The following is a 6540-nucleotide window of genomic DNA, read 5'->3' as shown; positions in this document are numbered from 1 at the left end:
CTCAAGCTGGTGACCTCGAGGGTCTTGAACCTGGGTCCTCCGCATTCCAGTCTGACATGCTATCCACTGCGCCACCGCCTGGTCAGGTCGCTAGTGACGTTTTAACTAAATAGGAAGGTGTGTATCCACTGGCTGCTGCCATTGTCATGGCCACGCAGGTTATCACTGGATTTGGGCAGACCGTCCAGAAACAGTGGAGCCAAAGAAGGTTGGGCCATTGCATTTATTAAAGTCCGCCGCCTACTGGCAGGCGGACGAGCAAACAGGGAGAGCGCTTCTCTTTCCTTCGGAACTCCCAAAGCCCTGATGCATTCTCTAGTTCCGCAACCCGGAAAATCTCTGATTCCTCTTGGAATCAAAGGCCTCCACCAGCCTCCACGGAGCCCCCCAAAGCCCCTCAGTGCCAGTTCCACATCTGCACTCCTGAGGAGCCACTGAGCCATTTCACCTGCAGATGTTGTAGAGTACCAAAAGGCTACAGAATTAATATTAATATTTTAGGAGGCTTGGAGAACATTTTATTAATTTGGGTTAAGGTGTGCAGAGAAATTGTGAGAATAGTCTCTGTACTGTGTGATTAGCATAACCAGGATGGCTCTTGCCATTGTATTGTAAATGAAAAGGGAAGGAAAGCATGGATTCCCTGACATTCCATCACACCTGTGGGGAAAGGAGTGAATGGCTAGCCAGGTGCAGGAAGGGAAAAGCCAAAATAAACCTTTTCTTATAACTATGAGCCATTCGCGGGCATTTGTCCCCACGGAAACTACCTCTCTTATGTAAATGCATGTGGTTAATACGTCTGACTCTGGACAGAGAGATGGCGGATGAACACTAGAAAATATAGGAAGGCCTTTTAATATGTAAAGAGATATCTTTCTACCATTGTGTTGACTTGTAAATTTTGTTTTCTCCAAAATGATGTATAGTTTGCAAATTGAACGTGGTCCTATCATGTTAAAGGACATATGACTATAACCAATAGCGGTAAGGGGCTCCCAATTGCAATTTTTGCTTCTGTACTTCCCACTTACAAAACTATAAAAACTAAGTAGAACAAAGGGCCAGCGCCCTCTCTGTCAGATTTCTGTCGGAGTTCCCGCCGCTTGGCCAAGCTAGACAATAAAGCTTTAATGTGTAAACGACGGACCTTGCTCCTGTCTTCCATATTTTGGGTCCCTCCGAATTTGGATTAACACTCCTCCTTCTCTTCCTGCAAAACCCAGGCTGGAGAAAAAAAAACCCTTCTCCCGCAAACATTAGTCACACAATGGCCCCTACCAAGCTGGAAGGTAGTCAGCAATTTGCAATATGATGCCCTGAGGGCAAGCACCTCAGCCTTTCACAGACTACAGACACAGGGCGCTGCCCAGGCCAATGCAAAATTGTCGCAGTAGAGCCCAGCTCTACGTTGATCAGGCGTCCCTGATTCGACTTACCCGTGCAGTGGGACACTCCTGCTTATTAGCAGGGCTGGTAGCCTCTTTGAGACTACTCTTGAGGTGGCTATGAGGATTCTACTGTTAAATCCACTGGAAGAGGCCCTGGCCTGTTGGCTCAGTGGTAGAGCGTTGGCCTGGAGTGCAGGAGTCCCAGGTTCGATTCCCAGCCAGGGCACACAGGAAAAGCGCCCATCTGCTTCTCCACTCCTCCCCCTCTCCTTCCTCTCTGTCTCTTTCTTCCCCTCCCGCAGCCGAGGCTCCATTGGAGCAAGATTGGCACGGGCACTGAGGATGGCTCTATGGCCTCTGCCTCAGGTGCTAGAATGGCTCTGGTTGCAACAGAGCGACGCCCCAGATGGGCAGAGCATCGCCCCCTGGTGGGCATGCCAGGTGGATCCCGGTCAGGCGCATGCGGGAGTCTGTCTGCCTCCTGGTTTCTGTTGGAATCCATGGGAGTCCGAAAGACCAGAGTCACAGGCTTTATTGAAAGGAAGAAAGGAACCCTGCCGGGCACTCCTCCTGGGGGAGAAGAGCACCGGTTACAGACTAGGGGCGAGTTATGTAGTATTTGGGAGAGCCTGAGGGAATACTGAGGCAAAAGTCCTGGTATGTCCAGAATGCTCCTCCTTGGGAGGCTTCGAGCATGTGGGTGTTGAATCAAAAGTCCTGGTATGTCCGGAGCCCCTCCTTGGGGCGTCTTCTCAGCTTTTTGGAATTCCTCTGTCTCAGGGTCAATAGTCCAGTAAGGGTGAGGTCTGACAGATAAGCGGAACATCAAGAGGGCAGATTGGAATTCACGTATCTATCATTTCTCGACTCTGTGGTTACATATAAAAGAAAGGTAGATATTAATTTTATAATATATGGTGAGGGGTGATGAGGAGAAAGAGGAGGAAAAATTGGAAAATTATTGCTTCTTCTGGAGAGAACTCGAGAAGGGAATCTTGCCAAGCCAAGTCCCTCATCCAGTTAAGGAGGTCATCAATTTCCATGCTGTGAGGTCTGAACCAGGCGATGTCTCCGAAAACCTGAGTGAGGAAGTAAAAAAATTTTGCGGGGTAATAATTGTTAGTTGCTTGCTGTGAGTGCCAAGTGGACAGAGTGACATGGTGATACATAGTCTCCTGGATGAGCCTCATGAGACGTGCTGGTCTGGTTCCTCTCAAATGGGAGGACATGTGGAGATTTTAAGAGACAGGGAACCTGTTGGTGTAAATTTTTAGAAGAACTGAATATGTGTGATAAAGAGGAAGAGGGTTTGGAGAACATTCAGGAGGGAACTTCTCGGGCTGAGGGGCGGCTTCTTCCTGCTGTCATCCCTACCTATTTGATATTTCCTTCATGAAGTTCTCCTTGGGGTACTGGGGAATAGGAGTGTAGGAGCATTTGATTGTAGGTAATCCTAGAGATTTCTCTCATCCCGGCCTGTAGGAACTTAATAAAGAAAAAGGCAGGTATTTGGAGATTAGCAATGCAGAGATAAGGAGGGTTATATAGGAGTGTGTGTGTGAAAGTTCTTCCATGGTAAAGTTAGAGATATTTTTTCCTGGCAGACCTGGAGAGAGCAGTTAGCTTGAGTTAAAAGAAATGTTTCATGTCCGTTTGTAGGCTCCAAGAAGACTCAGTGATCTTGTCCTTTTACTATGTGAAAGGTAAAAAGACTGAAAAGCATTAAGAGGTGAATGCTATTCATTCTCCTAGTTCTTCAGGAATATGGGAGAGCTTTAGGGTTAGGGGATCTGTAGAGGTTGAAAGATAGAATTTAGGAGGTCTGCTGATACAGGGTTTCAGATCTTTCTGTTTCATGAGGGCAGGTTTCAGGTTTCAGGGTTGGTGTGTAGGGTTAGGTAGATTTTTCCAGTTTTCTGATTGGCGAAGGTCTGCATGCAGTTCTGTAAGAAACTAGTAAACAAATGTAAGAGGCAGGGTTTAAAAGTTAGAAAAGTAAATAGGAGAGTGAGTGAACTAATGAAAGGCAATAGTAAGACGCCCAGTTTGTGTGAAACCACTGATTCCATGTTTATGAATTCGCTGGGCTTCAGAGAGAGAGAGAGAGTAAATAGGAATAAGACAGGGCAGTGTGGCTAGTCCCCTTGTCCCTAGATCTACTTTTGTAGAGATTTCTAAAGCAATAAGAAATTACCTGTATAGCTTGTTTTGTCCTTACATTGATGGATAGTGTATTAGGAACTGGAAGAGGCTCATGGGGTGGGATTAGGTTGATATTTAGGGTGAGATAGATTAGGATACAGGTTTTTGTCTAATTAGTATGGAGACACAGAAAGGTGTTGGTCCCACACGAGTAGAAAGTTCCTGATTTGGTGAGGTAGGCTGAGAGGTGAATAGAGAATAGAAGGACAAGGGGTCGGTTTTGTTTCTGTTTCTGAGCTCCAGATGGTCAGGGTGGAGGAAAGAGTCATCCTAATAAGTGGGGAGGGTAGAGGATTGTTAGCTAAGGTGACTGATTAAACATTCTTTGAAAACCAGTTTTCTGACTGTACAAATTCTTTTTTCTCGGTACAAATCTCCTACAACCTGCACAAACCTTCTACAACTTACATAAACCTTCAACTTTCATGCAATTTCTTATCCAGAAATAACTGGCCTTCATAACAACTTGCTTTTCCTTTTCCTTTCAAAAGTATTTCCATACCTTATACCTTCTATTATCAAAACCATACAATTCCTTTCTAGTCAGAATTCTTGATTTAAAAAATTTTAACCTCTAGTGACAATCAAGTTGACTTTCTTTTTATCCTAGTTTCCCTTTTCCCAAAGCCTGACTAAAAGAGTCCTTAGTTTTTTCATATATTTGCCATACATAGACCAACCAGCTTCAGGTTTGTGATTGGAGTAAAGCATTCCGTCAGTTCAATGACCTTTCTTTCCACTCTGGAGCAGGGCCTTGATAGAATGCTATGAAACCCCTTAGGGCGCTGGAGCCAAAAGCTGGTATTTCCTGACTTCTTTTGGGCCTTATTTGCCTTTTCTGTTACTTCCTTGGTCATTATAGACCTTAAATGCCATGCTCAGAAGATCTCACTGAGGGGCTTGACTAAGAGAGCAAAACTGGGAATTCAGTGTTTAAAGAAGCCTATTAGACTGAGGAAAGAAAATATTTGATCTGTTGTGGTAGGTGGTTGGAGACTGTGGAGGGTCTGAGTTTGATCTAGGGTGAGACTTCAGGTGGTAGGGGTTAAAGTAATGCCTAGATAGACTAGGGACTGAGAATAAAGTTGAGCCTTAGCAGAGAAGACAGGATAACACTTCATAGCGAGGAAGTTAAGAAGGGTGGTGGTGAGTCTCCTTGAGGCAGGCAGGAAGGGGCTGCAGAGGAGTAGGTTATCTATATATTGTAAAAGAGTAGTACTAGTTTTGAGATTGCATGCTGCTAAATCCTGAGCTAGTGCCTGCTGAAACAGGTGTGGGCTGTTTCTGATCCCCTGGGGTAAGACAATCCAGGTAAACTGCTGGGCTGCATTAGTGTCCAGGTAAAGGCAAACAGAAAGTAAGAGTCAAGTTGTAGAGGAATGGTAAAGAAGGCATTCTTGAGGGCTAGAACCCTGAAGTGAGTGGTGTTTTAGAAAATGTGTGACAGTAACTTGTAGAGATTAGGGACCACTGGATGGAGGGGAATTACTGCCTCATTGATTAGATGTAAGGCTTGTATGAGGTGATAAGCTCCTGAAGGTTTTCGAACAGGAAAGATGGGGGTATTGCAGGGAGATTTCATGGGGATGAGTAAACCTGGTTTATCAGGTGGGTAATTACTGGTTTAAGGCCTTAGAAACAGACACAGTTACACATTAAACAAAGACTTCACATATTATGAATAAAGGAATTTAAATGAGCATGCTTTACTTGTTTCAATTCATTAGAAATATTTTTTGACAAACAATGAGACAAGACAGATTATTTACTCACATAGCTTAATATACAATTCTGTTTTTTAAGTTTTTCGAGATGGCAGAGAGTTGCCAGCAAAGAGGGGAGGAAGAGAGAAAGCAGACAGATGGACAGTGTGAGCAGCTGGATGGAAAGAAGGAGAGTCAGATTCTGCAGGAGGAGAGAAGGAGGTTAAAATATTGGTGTGGCGCCACATGGTCAGAGGAGTCAAAAGGATTTAGAGCTCTGAGGAGAGAGGAGAGGGTGAGGAGGAAAGAGGCACGTCAGTTTGTAAGGAAGGAGGAGGGGTCGGAGAGGAGACAGAACTGCAGTTTGTAAGGAGGGAAGAGAGGTCAGAGATGAGACAGGCACAGCTTCTAAGGAGGGGGGAGGGGACAAAGAACACTGTGGAGAAGGGAGAGGCCCCTGGCCAGCAGGGGAGGAGAAAGAGACTGGTGAAATGAGAAAACAGGATTCAGTGAAGGGAAGAGCTTTCTGGAGGGAAGAGACTCCAGCAAAAAGATTTGCTGAGAGACTAGAGAGGGGTCCCGATAGAGGGGTGCCCCGGGGGTCAGGCAGGAGAAGAGAGTTGGGAGTCCGCAGAGAAGGAAAGATTAGGAGCAGAGGTTTTAGGTGAGGTTTCTTTGGCCAAAACCAGCCTGTGTGTAGAACAGAAAGTACAGAAATTAAGGACAGGAGAGAAAGGAGAAGAAAGCCTGCACGTAAGGAACTTCTGATGCCCTCCCCGTCCGGTGGCAGAAATTGCCAAGATTTCTTAGGATATTATAATCGAATGTCCTGTTTTCAGGCCAATGGGAGTCATTGTTTAGTCTGTACTGAGGCCATGCCGTGTTACAGAAGAAAATTAATTTCTTCGGTTTGAGGTCTGAGAGACCGAGTTTGGTGAGGTTTTTTATGAGACATCCTAGAGGTGTCTGGTCGGAAGGCTTAGACCCTGAAGAGCCCAGAGTGGAGACAGGTGAGCAAGAGGGGGCGTCCCCGCCTTTTGTCACTGTCTCAAGAGGAGAGAATCTCCGTGTGGGGGAGTTGTCCCTGATAGAGGTCGTCACCACCTGTCAGGGAGCTCCGAGGACGAGAAGTCTGAGAGAGTGGAGAGATTTGGCTAGGCGCCCAGTCTTCCGTGCAGTCCACTGAGACTGAGTCAAACCCCTCAAAACGTGAGGCGTATCAGAGAAAACCGTCTGACCAGAAA

This window comes from Saccopteryx leptura, chromosome 2, assembly GCF_036850995.1.
Source record: "Saccopteryx leptura isolate mSacLep1 chromosome 2, mSacLep1_pri_phased_curated, whole genome shotgun sequence".
NCBI lineage: Eukaryota > Metazoa > Chordata > Mammalia > Chiroptera > Emballonuridae > Saccopteryx > Saccopteryx leptura.
The sequence above is the reverse complement of the archived record's forward strand: the minus strand, read 5'-3'. Positions refer to the sequence as shown.